Genomic DNA, 16,420 nt, shown 5'->3' on the forward strand with positions numbered 1-16,420 from the left:
TGGTCCTCTGAGCCAAATAAGAGTGATCCAGGGAGCAGAACAAAGAGTAAGCCCTCAGCACTGCCAGATGTGGCCAAAAACCTACCAAAAAAACCTAAACATAAACAATAAATTGCAACTATAGTGGGAGCCAGAGAGATAGCAGAGAGATTAAAGTGCTTGCCTCACATGAAGCCAACCCCAAGCACCAATGGTGTGGTCCAAAATCGAAATAGTAAATAAATTTTAAATATGGTAATAGCATCAAATATTATCCGTAGTCATCTGAAAAGACTACCATATCCCCTTCTTTTCCAATTGCATACCCTTTCAACCAAAAATTTAAAAATCGCATTTCAACAGACGGAATCCAGAATAGATAAGAGAACCTAAATACTCTCTACTAAGTGGACAACAAAGAGGCTTAAAAAATATAAAATAAAATAAAAGTAAAATAAAATAAAAAGCACCTGTTTTTTAAAGATGTCCTGAAAAGACTATGATAGATATTTATTGCATTGTGTTTGTTTTACAGTTTGAACCAGGATTCTGTTGATAGAATAATAGTGAAATTATGATGTTATGGAAATTTATATATATTATAAATATGTACATAAGAATGTACAAACATTAAAGTATGCCTAATCTGTAAAAAATATTATTAATTCATACAATGAATTAGAGAAATACTTAAAAATACCTAAAGGAACCATAAAGGGGTGGATATTCTGATGATGGACCTGCTGTTGGAACTATGTACACATGACACCACCATTAACAGTATTTAACTCATAATACTTCAGCCAATAAAGATAAAAATAAACAAATAAATAAAATATAATGTGCATCAATGCATATTGTATGCATCAGTGCATAAAGTTGTTTCTTAGGCCTCTGCGAAATGATTAAAACAAAGACAAGTGCTAATCTGAAGCAGGATTGATTATCTATATAGACCCACATTTAAAAAGGTAGAATAAATGTCAGTATTGGCAACTCTTATTCATATCCATTTTTATCTGATCGTCCAGCCACCCTTTATACAAGGCTAATAAGGTCAATTAGTCTTAGATTTCTTTCTCTGGAGGGTGGGTGGAAGAGGAGTTTTTGTCATGGCTGGTTGTGTCCAAGGACTAAAACTGGTTCTATTTCATTTATAACCCCTGTAGGTGCTTTGGAGACCATATATGGTGCCAGGTTTTGAAGCTGAGTCCCCTGTATGCACATACTGAGATTTCAATTGCTCTTACTTTGAAACAACACTTATCAAGTAGTCTGCCATCTGAATATAATTTACCTCCCCATGTAGTCAGAGGGCAGAAAGACCAGTGCTGTTTGCATGAGAATGAGTATTTTGTATCATAGTTATTCTCCATCAAATTCAACTCATCCATCTTTCTGTACATAACTTGTACTATACACTTCAAATAAATGTTGCAATCAAGAAACCATAGTTATTGAAAAAGTGAAGATATATTTGTGGATACAAAACTATAAGGCTGGATAAGTTAATTCTCTCCATATTTTTATATTAAATATTAAACTATTGGCAACCATTTTAGTTAGGAAGAAGCAGTGATATCAAGTGTGTACAAAGGGACTTTGGCTTTAGGTCATATGTGAAGTTACATCTTAGTATTGTCTTTTTATCTTTTTAGTTACAAAGTTGTCATGATTGGATTTAAGTCATACAATGTTCCAATACTCACCCTTTTAGCAGTGTATAGTTCCCTCCACCAATGTCCCTTGTTCCCTCCTGACACCATCCCCAATGCATCCCTACTCAAGCCTGCCTCTATACCTCCACTCTCTTTCTCTCTCTCTTTTTCTCTCTCTTTCTCTCGGTCTCTTTCTCTCTCCTTCTGGGCACTACAGTTTGCAATACAGGTACTAACAGGATATATCAAATATACCCCAACAGTTTATCATGTATATCCCTTGGAATTTGTCCCTTGTTCCCTCCTGACATCATCCCCAACCCACCCTTACTCAAGCCTGCCTCTATACCTCCACTTTCTTTCTCTCTCTCTTTCTCTCTCTCCTTCTGGGCACTACAGTTTGCAATACAGGTACTAACAGTTTATGTCAAGTATATTCCAACAGTTTATCATGTATATCCTTTGGAATTTTTTTCTTTTCTTTTTTTTCTCTTTTATGTTTTTCTTTTGTTTTCTTTTTGGATCACACCCGGCAATTCTCAGGGGTAACACCTGGCTCTGCACTCAGGAATTACTCCTGGTGGTGCTTGGGGGACCATATGGAATGACAGGGATCTAACTCGGGTCGGCTACGTGCAAGGCAAATGCTCTACCCACTGTACTATCACTTGGGCCCCCTCCCTTGGCATTTTTTATAGAGAAAGTAATCTTCAAGATCTTTACAATGAAATAGCCAACAGCCACATGTGGCCATTGAGCACTTAAAACTTGGCTAACTGAAAGTGAGATATACTAATAGTTTAAATTGCATACCTTCTTTTCTATGTGCAATTTCCCCAGTAGTTCTGGGGGCTACCAGAACTGTATCTAGCAGTGCTTAGGAAGTCACAGTGCTGGGATCAAATCTGAAGATCTCATGATGTGAAACATACACTCCAATCCTTTGAGCTATCTCGTCAACCCTACGCATCTATTTTAAAAGATTCAGCACATGTAGTTTCCCCAAAACTACATAAAAATGGCAACTTCATTACATAAATTATGTAAATGATATCTAAAGTAAATAGTTTAATGCATACTAAAATGGTTCATCTCTTCGTTTTAAACAGTTTTCAATGTACTTGCCAGAAAATGTGAAAACCTATATATGTGGCTTTATTTTACCGATAGTTTCAGTTAGAGGCTGGAATAATTGATGTGCAGGGCACTTCTCTTGCATGCAGCTGGCCCAGGTTTGATTCCTGACACCAGATATAGTACTCCGAGTCCTGCTAAGAGTGATTCCTGAGCTCAGAGTCAGGAGTAAGCCTGATCACTACAGGGTGTGCCACCCCACAAATTAAATAAAATGGGGATGATTATCATAGTCATCTCAAATGATTGTAGTAATATTTAAAAAGAGAGTTCATCTAAAGTTAACAGTACCTAATATTAAGCTAATAATTGTCACTTTCAATTAGGGATACAGTTTAGTGATAGAACATATGCTTTATATATTTGAGGCCTTGCCTGGGTTCACTTCTGAGAGTAATGCTTCCTACTCTTAAGAAAAAGGACACTTCAACTCTTTACTCTTTACTTCTAAGAGTTAAGAAGTAAAGATATTCACATTGAGTGAAATAAGTCAGAAGAAGGACAAACACAGGATGATCTCACTTACCAGTGGAATGTAGAATAATTTGATGAGAAAATGTAGTAAAGGGGGAATTCCTAAATCAACCTTGAACCAGAACTTAGGCAGAAGGTCAGAGTAGGAAAGAAATCAAGGAATAAATGTAGAAGATGAAAAAGGGAAGTTACGGGGAAACAGAGGTTGGGACTTGAGTTATACTCGTGATGTGGGAGAGTGGTACGCTATATTTCCAAAACACAGGCTCAACAACACTGAAATAAAATCTAAGCTGCAACCACTGAACATTGTAATGTATCTGTCAAGGTGGCAGGTCAGATAGGGCTCAAGGTGGGGGTATAGGTGCGGGTGGGGAGTTGGAGTAAGGGAACACAGGTGGAGGCAATTTGACACTGGTGGTGAGATTGGTGTTGAAATATTATATACCGAAAACTCAAATATTATTAACTTTTTAAATCACAATTCTTTAATTAAAGAAAATTAAGAAAATAAATAAGTTAAATAATTTAAAAAACCAAGCCTTAATGGCATAAGAACTAAAAACTTCTCTTTAAGATGAAGTTTATCTCATTATTTATCTCTCTAAAAATAGAATATAGCATACATATTTTATATAGTGCTGAAGGAAGAGATGAGAATGCTCTTCGGGTCTCCCAAAGAGGAATTCAAAGAGCTATGCTTGGAATATCACGTTTCACTCAAATGAGAGATAGAATCCGGAGTTCTGACATCCGTCGACGATCAAGAATCAGGGATGCTGTCTCGTTTGCCAAGGTGTCAAAAATCAGATGGGCTGGTCACGTAATGAGATTTTGAGACGACCGCTGGACTAGAGCTGTTACTGACTGGATTCCACGGGATGTCAAAAGACCGCGTGGCTGCCCACCTACCAGATGGTCAGACTTCTTCATCAAGATCATGAACGATCGGTTTGAGGCTCTTCATGTTCCTAGAGCGAACAGACGCCATTGGGCTACACTAGCACGCGACAGGGACAAATGGAGACGTTACTGGCACCCGCTTGAGCAAATCGACGATTAATGGGAAGTTAAGTGATTAAGTGATTAAGTGCTGAAGGAAGTGACAAGATTTTGACATGAAAAATATGTATATGCAAATATTTTGAAAAGTTAAAAACAATTTTTCAGTTCTAATCATTTTTGACATCATTTGCCCAGGCACTTTCAGATTTAATGGCAAATATTTCTAGTGTTGAAGGATTCCAGTTTTAAATGAAAATTTGGCAGAAATTGGTGCAGTTTCACGGAAGTCATATCGTTTCTACAGAAAATATAAATATTAATATAGTAGAAAGGTGGTAAGCTTAATTATTACGGACTTTCAATAGTTTAACTAAAGAAATAATTATGCCTAGCTGATATACAAAATGTAGAGTTAAATTGGAGACACTAGAGTGTGCTATTGGTGAGAGCTAGAAGGATGAATAGTCTTCAACATCTCTACCAATACAGATCATAAAAATTTGAAAGGGGTTGTTCTGTGAAATAAAATTAACACTAACACTTGTTCATTTCTTCTTGGATATTACTTTCAGCATTTGTTGTTGTTATGTTTGTTTTCTTCTAAACTGGGACTGGTCTTTACAATATTACCAAAATAATACAGTATTGCACCTTGCTAGAGTGCTTGAAAAAAAAATTGGAGAACCTTTCAAATAATTCAGAACTATGAGGAAAAATTTGTCTAAAATTCGAGGAGGAGAGACAATGAAGAAAATACCTGGATAAGGCTTTTTGTGAAATAAAGGTAGGGAATCCTGAAACCAAGAATCTTTTCATTAGATAGCGATGGGACAGAATTTGGTAATCAAGTCATATGACCATATGATTCTCTCTCTCTCTTTGCTTTATTTTTTTGCAGAGGACAGAAATTACAGCTAAAATTTTTAATAGAAACTTCGGCTTTATTGTCTTATGTAATGGTTGAATTTTGTTGAATGCTTAAATCGGTGCAGTTGAGTAAAGGTATGTAGTGTATTTAAAGTTACTTTTTCTACAATAGAATATGTTTCTCGTGCTGCAGTCTTATATTCTCTATAGATGAATAGTTACAAGCTGTACAGGATTAGCTATTTCTGCATGTTATTTGACTGAGTTGTAATGGAATAACATGGGTGGGAAATAATGTGTCTTTTTTAATGACCTCTATCTTTCTTTACTCCTTCAGAAACTTCAAAAATTCAGTTATTCAGATGTTATCTCATGTGAAAGATTCAAAGAAATTTGGGTGGGAAGGTGAAAGCAAAGCTCTGTTACTTCACAATGAAATTTAATTTTTTCCATTATACATGATCTATATGATAATCTTTATAGAAAGTAGGTATCAGCTACTGATATAAATTTAGGAAATATGCTGACATGAAACAATCACATTACCAAATAATATATTGCAATTTCAAAATTATACATTTTAGAATAATTCTGGGTTAAAACGATAGCAATAATTCTTCATTTCCTTATAAGCATCCTTATATCAATACATCAGGATCTTCCATGAGCTGTTTTACAGATTCACTACCAGGATCTCACCATTCTACAAAGAAGTAATCATTGATGTCAAGAGAGGGGTTCGGCAGGGTGATACCATTTTACCCTCGAGAACATCATGCGATGACTGGAATGGGAAGGAATGGGAGTCAAGATAGATGCTCGGCAACCACACCACTTCCGCTTTGCTGATGACATTGTTTTAATAACACCAAACATCAGCCAAGCGGCACAAATGCTGACTGAGTTTGACCGTGAGTGTGGAAATGTCGGACTACAGCTGAATCTTACGAAGACAATATCTATGAGAAACAGCCTCATTCCTGATGCCCCATTCACTCTCAACGGAAAGACCATCTCCGAATGCAACAGCTATGTGTACCTAGGTCGAGAGGTCAACATGACAAATGACCTGGCACCCGAGCTGCGCAGGAGGAAGAGAGCGGCTTGGAATACCTTCAAGAGCGTCAAAGAAATAGCTAAGAGGATGAAGAACCTCCGGCTCCAGCACATCTCTTTGATTCCACTGTTCTTCCTGCATTAACATATGCCTCAGAGACCTGGGCCCTACGCAAACAGGATGAGAACAGTATTCAGGTCTCCCAAAGAGGAATTGAAAGAGCTATACTTGGAATATCACGTTTCACTCAAATGAGAGAAAGAATCCGGAGTTCCGACCTCAATCCATGATCAAGAATCAGGGATGCTGTCTTGTTTGCCAAGGTGTCAAAAATTAGATGGGCTGGTTCCGTAATGAGATATAGAGACGACTGCTGGACCAGAGCTGTTACCGACTGGATTCCACGGGATGTCAAAAAACCGTGTGGCCACCCACCTACCGGATTGTCAGACTTCTTCATCAAGATCATGAATGATCGGTTTGAGGCTCTTCGTGTTCCTAGAATGAACAGCACATGGCAGGGACAAATGGAGACGTTACTGGCCCCCGCTGGAGCAAATCGATGATTAACAGGAAGTCAAGTGATCAAGTGATCCTTATATCTAACACTTGTTTACTAACTTGTTTATGGTTTATGAAATTAGTTGTATTTTATTATCTATAAAAGCAAAGCATTGAAGTCATGCACTTTGCTTATAAATGGATCGACATGGAGAGTATCATGCTAAGTGAAATGAGTCAGAAAGATAGGGACAGACATAGAAGGACTGCACTCACTTGTGGAGTATAAAACAACATAACATGAGCTGACACCTAAGGATAGTAGATACACGGGACATATAGATTGCTCCATATCTGGAAACTTGCCTCATGAGCAAAGGCTAGAAGGCAGCTGGAATAGAGAAGGGATCACTAAGAAAAAGATGGCTGGAGGAATCGGTAGGGATGGGAGATGTGTGCAGAAAGTAGATAAAGGACCAAACATGATAACCTCTCAGGGTCTGTATTGCAAACCCTAATGCCCAAAAGTAGAGAGAGAATATGGGAAACCATGTCTGTCATGGAGGCAGGGGGAGAGTAAGAAAGGGAGGGTATACCGAGGATATTGGTAGTGGGGAATGTGCACTGGTGGAGGAATGGGTGTTTGATCATTCTGTGATTGTAACCCAAACATGAAAGCTTGTAACTACCTCACGTTGATTCAATAAATTTTTATTTAAAAGTCTCAGGAAAGAGAGAGAGAGAGAGAGAAAGAGAGAGAGAGAGAGAAAGAGAGAGAGAGAAAGTGCCTGCCTTAGAGACAGGCTGGGGTGAGGATGGTGGGAGGGGAAACTGAGGACACTGGAGGAGGGAAATGTGCACTGGTGGAGGGATAGGTATAGAACACTGTATGACTAAAACCCAACCATGATCAACTTTGTAACTATGTATCTCACACTGACTCAATACAAATTTAAAAACTTCTCAGAAAAAATAAATAAAAAATAAAAGCAATGCATTGTGTATTGCATTGAAATTGTTTGACTTTATTTTTTTACCAATCCTGACCGCAATTTAATCCCAAAGTGTTTAATATACTGTTATTTTATAATAACGTTATGTTTAATTTACGGTCATTTTTCGTTGACTGAACACTGCCTCAATTTCATTTTAAGTTATTAAGCTTGCACTAATATAACCAATATAGAATTTTTATTTTAAGATGGACTACATCTTGTTTCACTATTACTGCAACTTATACGAATGCTAGTTTTTGTTTTTGGATACAGTATGATACCAAAATTTTCTCAGTTAACAAAATGCAATTTTTCTTTTAGAGTTCTTTTCACATTAGATCAATCATTTGATTTGCATGCAAAACATGTGTCTTGAATCTTTCAATTAGCTCTCAATTAACTTCTAAATAAAATAAAATCATAAATGTAGTTAGATGTAGTATTGATCCTATTGTGGTTATTTTTGACATGTTATCTTTTTAAATGAAATGTGTTTGGAGCATAGCAATATTTTCCTTTTAAGGGGGTGGTAATATTATATTAGAGGACTGACAGTGAATATAGAACATTACTTCTGGATTTTCTCATTGAGAATGTCTTCATTGCTAAGCTGCATTTTCTTTAGTTGAGTTGGATCTCAGAGTACAAAATAAACTACCCTTTTAGGCTGAAACAAATTCTTACATTAAAAAAATCCTTAAAAATATCTCCACCCTGTCAAGTTATGAGTTTTCAAATTTATGTTTCCTTTTCCCCTCTCTTTCATTCTCTTCATTTTGGTTACAATGTGCATGGGCCACACACTTGGTTAGTGGTGTATGCACACTTGATTGATTACAATAGTCACCAGGGGTTGTACATTTGGATGTGGTGCTCACCAAAGAGCTGCACACTCCTTACAGTACCTGAGATAACAATCAATGATGCGGGGGTGTTGTTGGGTACAAGGTGTAGCTTAAAGTCTGCAATGCAGGTTTTCTAAAACTGAACAACACCCTGGTCCCTCTGTATCTTTTAAAACCCTGTATTCAGGGTGCTTGCAGTGAGTTAAACAAGTCCAAGTTTTATTACAAATATAACAAGAGTGTACAGTTTGTATAATTATTTGTGTATATTGGCAACCCAAGTGACACTCCAGTATCTATTATTAACAACAACGTGTAGCCTCTGATAGTCACTTGAATAACTGTCATTCTACGATTCTCAAAATATTAGAAATTGAGCTCCCATTTGACCCAGCAATACTACTCCTGGGAATATATCCCACAGAGGCAAAAAAGTATAGTCGAAGTGACATCTGTACTTGTTTGTCCACTGCAGCACTCTTTACAATAGCCAGAATCTGGAAAAAGCCTGAGTGCCCAAGAACAGATGACTGGTTAAAGAAACTTTGGTACATCTACACAATGGAGTACTATGTAGCGGTTAGAAAAGATGAAGTCATGAAATTTACATACAAGTGGTACTACATGGAAAGTATCATGCTAAGCAAAATGAGTCAGAAAGAGGGATAGACATAAAATATTGCATTCATCTGGGGGACATAAAGTAACAAAATAGGAGAATAATACCCAAGAGTAGCCGAGATCAGAACCAGCTGGATTACTCCATGGTTTAGACGCCAGCCGGGCATTCTAGTAGAAAGGGCAGCTCAGATAGAGAAGGGAGCACCAAATAAAGGGTGTTTGGAGGATCCTCCCAGGACGGGAGATGCATGTTGAAAGTAGACTATGGACTGAACATGATTGCCACTCAATGCCTCTTTTGCAGACCACAACACCCAAAAAGAGAGAGAGAGAGAACAAAAGGGAATGCCTTGCCATAGAGACAGGGTGGAATGGGGGGATGGTGTTGGAAAGGATACTGGGATCCATGGTGGTGGAAAATGGGCACTGGTGGAGGGATGGGTATTTGATCATTGTATAATCGAAACCCAAGTCTACAACTGTACCTCATGGTGTTTCACTAATGAAAATTAATAAAACAACTGCCAAGGATAAAAAAGAACTGTCATTCTAGCTAATTTTCAAAAGTCTTTTCCATCATGCCTTAGGTTGAGTATCAGAAAGACATGATGTACTTGACTGAGAGTCATAAACTGAACAGGCAACTTTCTTTTTATTTACTAAGTTACTGTGAGATATAAAGTTAAAAGTTGTTCATGATTGACTTTTAGTCATACAATATTCCAACACCCATCCCTTTAGCAGTGCACATTCCCTACTACCAATGTCTCCAGTCCCTCCTGCTTGCCACCCTCCAGTTTATCTCCCACAGTCTGCCTCTGTAGCAGACACTTTTATTTTCTCTCTCTCTCTCACTCTCTCTCTCACTCTCTGTTTCTCTCTCACCTTTCCTTTTAGACACAATGGTCTGCAAAACTATCATTGAGGAGATATTATACATGTCACTTACCTCCTTTCATCACTCGGGTTTTGTCCAAAGTGATCTTTCTAAATATCAATATCATAGTGGTCCTTTCTTTGTTGTAACTTCATTCCTCCTCCCCTTTTCTGGCAAGCTTCCTGCCGTGGACCAATCCTCCTGGCTCTTGTTTCTATATCTTTGGGTATTACTCACATGTCATGCTTTTTTATATACCACAAATGAGTGCAATAATTCTATGCTTGAGGGCAACTTTCATTTCATTTTTTTTTGTTTTAGGGCGACAGTTATCTGTGCTAAGGGATTATTCCTAACTTGGCTTGAGGGACCATATGGAATGCTGAGGTTTGAATATAGCTAGACCACAGACAGGGCAAGATAGTACTATCTCTAATGTCTCTCTCAGGACAACTTTCCTGAAATTGTCCTATAAATACCAACATAACATTATAGTAGTGTCACATATTATGCTTTTTATTCTTATATTATCTACTCCATGGAAGATGATGAAGTCAGTAGACTTTCTTGGAATTTTACAATTCAAAATAGCTATTAGTGATGCTATTTAAATATTATTTATTATTGTAATGGTACAATATATTTACCAGCCAACCACATTTCATCTCATCAATTATTATATTCTCTCCAAAAATCATAAAATGTAGAAATCAAAAAATTATAAATAAAATATCATAAAATGTTAAATCAACTTTGCAATTTAGTTGGAAGCTGAAAAATAATGTGGAATCCATCTAACAATATACCATGGAAAAATACACGCTGAATATTGAATTGAGGGCTGAGCCCAGTATCAAAAGTGTCAGAATCTGGGCATCCTGCACAGTGAGGGGCTCCACAGTGGAAGTGTAGGCAGCGCTGGAAAGACAGGATGAAGAGCAGTTATACTGCTTATAGCTGACCTGTAGTGGTCCAGGAACAAACCTTTTTCAGCTAGTACTGAGAAATGAGGTGGAAATTAGAGTTTGCTGAATAAATAGTTTCTCTGGAAGCCCAGTTTTCATTCTGAATTTACTGAATTGGAAAGCAACTAAGTGAAACCTGGATGGATCTATCACGGGCACTATTATTATTGTCATTGGTGGTTCAACTGGGGGCAGCCTTTCCTTTCAAAGGTGAGCCCTTCCCATCCAATCTGCAGCTGAGCATGATCTCAACTGACTGGCACTTCCTTAGTCTAGCCTACAGACTCAGACCTGAAAATCTTATGTTGGTTATATAACAAGTATACAGAACTTCTTAAGCATTGGCATCCAGCAAGGAGCCGGCACCCAGACCTATTATGGAACACAACAAGACAGGTATCAGTCTCAAAGGCCTGGGACAGAGAACATTTATCTGCTAATCACACCTACTCAGTGTAAGTAATCAGGGACTTTGGCTATTTCTGATTGCCAACGTTTGAAGGAATCTTAATTATGTTCTCCCTCGCCATGATGAAACCCAAAGTACCTCTTCATTACTGTCTAGATCCTTCAAAAACTGGTCAAATCAGTGCTTGTAACTCAAAATCTGGTATACCAGTTGGTCCAATACAACCACTCAAACTTCTCACAGAATTATGAAATAGTACATAGACTGTGCCTCCTGACCATTTTCCAGACCTGATAAAACATAGAACTTAGGTATTCATGGATAGATGCACATAAACTAGTTCATCAGGAATCAGCAAGGGTGTCTGTAAACAATCACATTACACCATATGTGACTACCTAGGTCTGTTGAGCTCTACCATTAATGGTAAGCATATACAGGCAAATGGAAAGATCAGCATACTGAACAGCCTTTACTTGGAACATATAATCACAATTTCAAATTACTGCTCAAGCAAAACAGATTTTACTCTATATCAATTGAAACCAGCAACTGAGAACCCAGGACCAGAGCAAAGGTCAGCTATATCTCCGCTCTTTAGTAGTAAAAGGGCACTTGTACCAACAAAACCAAAGCAACCATCCAAGTTAACACAAACTCCCTTCCATAGCTACCAGCACATCATGAGCCTCTGGTACTTTTTAATACCAGGTTTAATTCTGCCCCCGCGCCCAGCTGTTCCTCGCCGAGGCCCCTTGGAGGGGAGCAGGTTGAGCTTTCCTCCCCGCCCCGACCAGGGATCCGGCAGCGGAAGACCTCCAGGACCAGCCACCACCATGCTGAGACCACTCTCCTCACACATGAAGGTACTGGCAGAGGGACAAAGCCACGCGGGTTCCGGGGCCGAGATCTCCAAGCCTACTCGGACTGGAGTCGAGCATCTTCCACCCAGATCCTCCAAATCCCAGTAGGTGGGGGTCACACCCACCACCTAGCCCCCTGGCGCCGTGTAATCCCATCAACAGCCAAGACTCAGAGACTATAAAATCCAGCTCCCGGAACCGCGCGGCCGCATTCGTGGCCGCATGACATCTTATCAGGACATCTTTGTATGACATCTTATTATCTCATTCCTACTTTGGACAAACTTGCAGGATATCGAATGTAGCCTGCCCACAGGGCAGAGTCTGGCAAACTCCCCGTGGCGTACCAAATATGCCAAATACCAGTAACAATGATGGGTCTCATTCTCCTAAAGAGCCTTGAATATAATCTCAGGGCTAGGATGAAAGAGACGTTACTGGGGCCTGCTTGAGGCAATCGACGAATAACAGGGTGATGAAATGAAAAAAAAAATTCTCTTGTAGCACCACACATAATAAAAAGGTATAAATTCAGTCACATTTATGGATGAATGCAAAAACCCAAGAAAGTATTTAACTACATCAGAAACTCCTAAATTGTCCATGGAAATCTTCAAAATGACAGGGTTATAAACTTTCATTGAAATGAAGAAATCAGTTCAAAAGACCATCAATAATTTCAGAGAAACTATAAGAGAAAGTATTAATCAGTTCAAACAAAAAGAATCAGGAAAAGAATAGAGTAGCTGAATTAAAAATACTCAAGCAGAGTCAGAGAAGCCAAAAATTGAATCAATGACCTTGAGCAAAAGGCATGAAGAATCATAAACTAAGACAAGAAATGAGAGAGAGAAGGAGATATACACTTAAACACAGGAAGAGAAAAGCAAAGTCTTACATGTAATTGTGCCCTATAAGACCCCATTTATATATAAGAATTATATATATGAGAATATATATGTTAAAATAACACAATATGAGACTGACTAACAACCTAGGACAGTAGATAAGGAGCCAGGAGAATCGCTCCACAGTTTGGAAGCCTACCTCATGTGCTGGGGAAGAAGGCATTTGGGATAGAGAAGGGACCACTAAGTCAATGATGGTTGGAAGGATCATTCGGCATGGGAGATGTGTGTTGAAAGTAGTCTAAAAGTCAAACATTATGACCTCTCAGTATCTGTATTGCAAACCATGATGTCCAAAAGTAGAAAGTAGGAAGGAAGGTGCCTGCCACAGAGGCAGTGTTGGGATTGGTTGGGTGGTGGTGGTGGGAAAGATACTGGGAACATTGTTGATAGAAAATGTGCACTGGTGGAGGGATAGGTGTTTGATCATTGTATGACTGAAACTCAATCACAAAAGATGTTTAACTGTACCTCACAGTGATTCAATAAAAAAGAGGAAGTTCAAAGGTTAAAAAGAATGTATGCATGTATATGTATATAGATATAAGAATTATAAAACACATTTAGATCTACCAGAAGAAGAACAAAGAAAAAGCAGAAAGTAGGGGCTGGATCTATAGTTTAGCAGGTAAGGCATTTGCTTTTCACGTGGCTCACCCTTTCAAACCTTGGCATCCCATATGGTCCTCCCAGCACCAAACACCACCAGGAGTGATTCCTGAGTGCAGAGCCAGGAGTAACCCTGAGCATCAATGGCTGTGACCCAAACAGCAAAGAAACAAAACAAAACAAAAAAGAATAAAAGAAAAGGGGAAAGGAAAGATTAAAAATGGTAAAATAAGGATTGAGAATTCCCCTCAGTCAGAGAAGGGAGATGTGTAGTTTGATCCAGGAAACTCAAAGAATTTCAAACAAAATCAAATAGAAGAAAACCAAGACACACTATGATCAAATATAATAAAAAAGACAAGAAGTGAGAAATAAAGATAAACGAGAGAGATAGACTCAAACACAGCAAGAGAAAAGCAAAGGTTTACATATAATTTTGCCCCATAAAACTTACACTGAATTTCATGGGGAAACCTTATAGGCCAGAAACATAATATATCCAAAGTTTTGAATTATATAGAGAAAAAATCCAACCAAGACTACAAATCAAACTTCTATCCTTATTATCAAGTTTGAAAGAGTATAAAGCAATTTTTAGAAAAAAGCTAAAGTCATTTATTTCTTCTAACCTCTGTAATAAATATTAAATGGTCTTCAATAAAAAGAAAAAAAACACCAGAAGCAAAAAGACTCATAAAAGACAAAAAAAATGGGTGAATGATAGAGAGTAATCAAATGGACTTCCAGAATTAATTCAAGCTGTACTTTAAATGTACAAGAAAATCTAAGTTTAGAACTTCATATAAAATTACATAGTAGTGCTCCGTGCTGCAGCGCCACGACTTTGCTTCCCGTGACAGGTTGGTGAAGTACCACAGAAGACTCCCCCAGGACCTGCACCCTTGAATCAGAGCCCCGCCCCCAGCATCCCTGCTTCCCGGGCAGTCCCCCTGTGCGCAGGTGTGCGCTGTGCTGTAGCGCCAGATATTCTAGAAGGGGAGAAGGGTGACCACCATTGACCGACCTTATTTAGAATCCTTTCCTGCAATAAGAGGAAACAGTGCTAGTAAACTTGAAGATTTTACCTCTATACAACCACAACAGCATGAGGAAACAGCTCAAATCTCCACTACTAGAGGAGGACAAAGAAAAGAGTCCCAAATCCTCAACAGGGGTTACCCACAAATACGATCTCTCTGATAAAGAATTCCAAGATGAAATGCTGAGGATGTTCAAGGAACTCAAAGAATCAATGAGGCAGACATCCAGAAAATAAAAGGAAGAAATTAAAGGAAAAGTGGAATGGATAGTTGAGAAAATACAAGAAGAAATGAGAGCAGAAATAAGAAAGCTACAAAAAGAAGTGTCACAAATAAAGAATTTGGTAGATGAAATTAAAAACTCAGTGGGTGCCCTCAGCAGTAGAATGACTACAGCTGAAGAAACAATTAGTGATCTTACATAATGATCGCAAATAATGAGACAGAGGAAAGTGATATGTAAAAAGCAATCCCGTTCACAATCATGCTATAGAAAATCAAGTAACTCAAAATCAGCCTAACTACAGAGGTAAATGACCTCTACAACAAAAACTACAAAACGCTACTCCATAATATAAAAGAGGACACGAGGAAATAGAAACACATCCCTTGCTCATGGATAGGAAGAATTAAAATTGTCAAAATGGCAATACTCCCCAAAGCATTATACAGATTCAATGAGATCCCACAAGGATACCCATGAAATTCTTCAAAGAAATAGATCAAGCACTCCTGAAATTCATATGGAACAAAAAACGCCAAAGAATAGCTAAAGGAATTATTGGGGAAAAGACGTGGGGAGGCATTACACTCCCCAATCTCAAACTCTACTACAAAGTGATAATAATTAAAACAGCATGGTACTGGAAAAAAGGCAGGGCCTCAGACCAATGTAACAGGGTGGAATATCCTTACAGACAACCAAAAATGTATGAACATCTAATCTTTGATAAGGGAGCAAGAAATGTGAAGTGGAGCAAGGAAAACCTCTTTAACAAATGGTGGATCAACATGGAAAGTATCATGTTCAGTTAAATGAGTCAGAAAGAGAGGGACGGAAATAGAAAGACTGCATTCATCTGTGAAATATAAAGTAACAAAATAGGAGAATCACACCCAAGAATAGTCGAGATAAGTACCAGGAGGTTCGTTCCATGGCTTTGAGGCCAGCTGCACATGCTGGGGGAAAAGGCAGCTCAGATAGAGAAGGGAGCACCAAATAAAGGGTGTTGGGAGGTTCTGCCCAGGATGGGAGATGCATGCTGAAAGTAGACTCTAGACCAAACATAATTGCCACCTAATGCCTCTTTTGCAAACCACAGCACCCAAAAGGAAAGAGAGCAAAAGGGATTGCCCTGCCACAGAGGCAGGGGGTGGGGGCAGAAAGATGGAGGGTGGCTAGGAGGGCTACTGAGATCATTGGTGGTGTAGAATGGGCACTGACGGAGGGATGAGTACTCTATCACTGTATAACTGTAACCCAAGCAAAAAATTTTGTAAGTCTACAACTGTAGCTCATGGTGTTTTACTAATAAAAATTATAAAAATAAATGAAAAATAAAAAAATAAAATTACATAGTAACCTCAAGCAAAAATAAGTAAAGGAAACAAAT

The sequence above is a fragment of the Sorex fumeus genome, unplaced genomic scaffold, assembly GCF_029834395.1.
Source record: "Sorex fumeus unplaced genomic scaffold, SorFum_2.1 ptg000050l, whole genome shotgun sequence".
NCBI lineage: Eukaryota > Metazoa > Chordata > Mammalia > Eulipotyphla > Soricidae > Sorex > Sorex fumeus.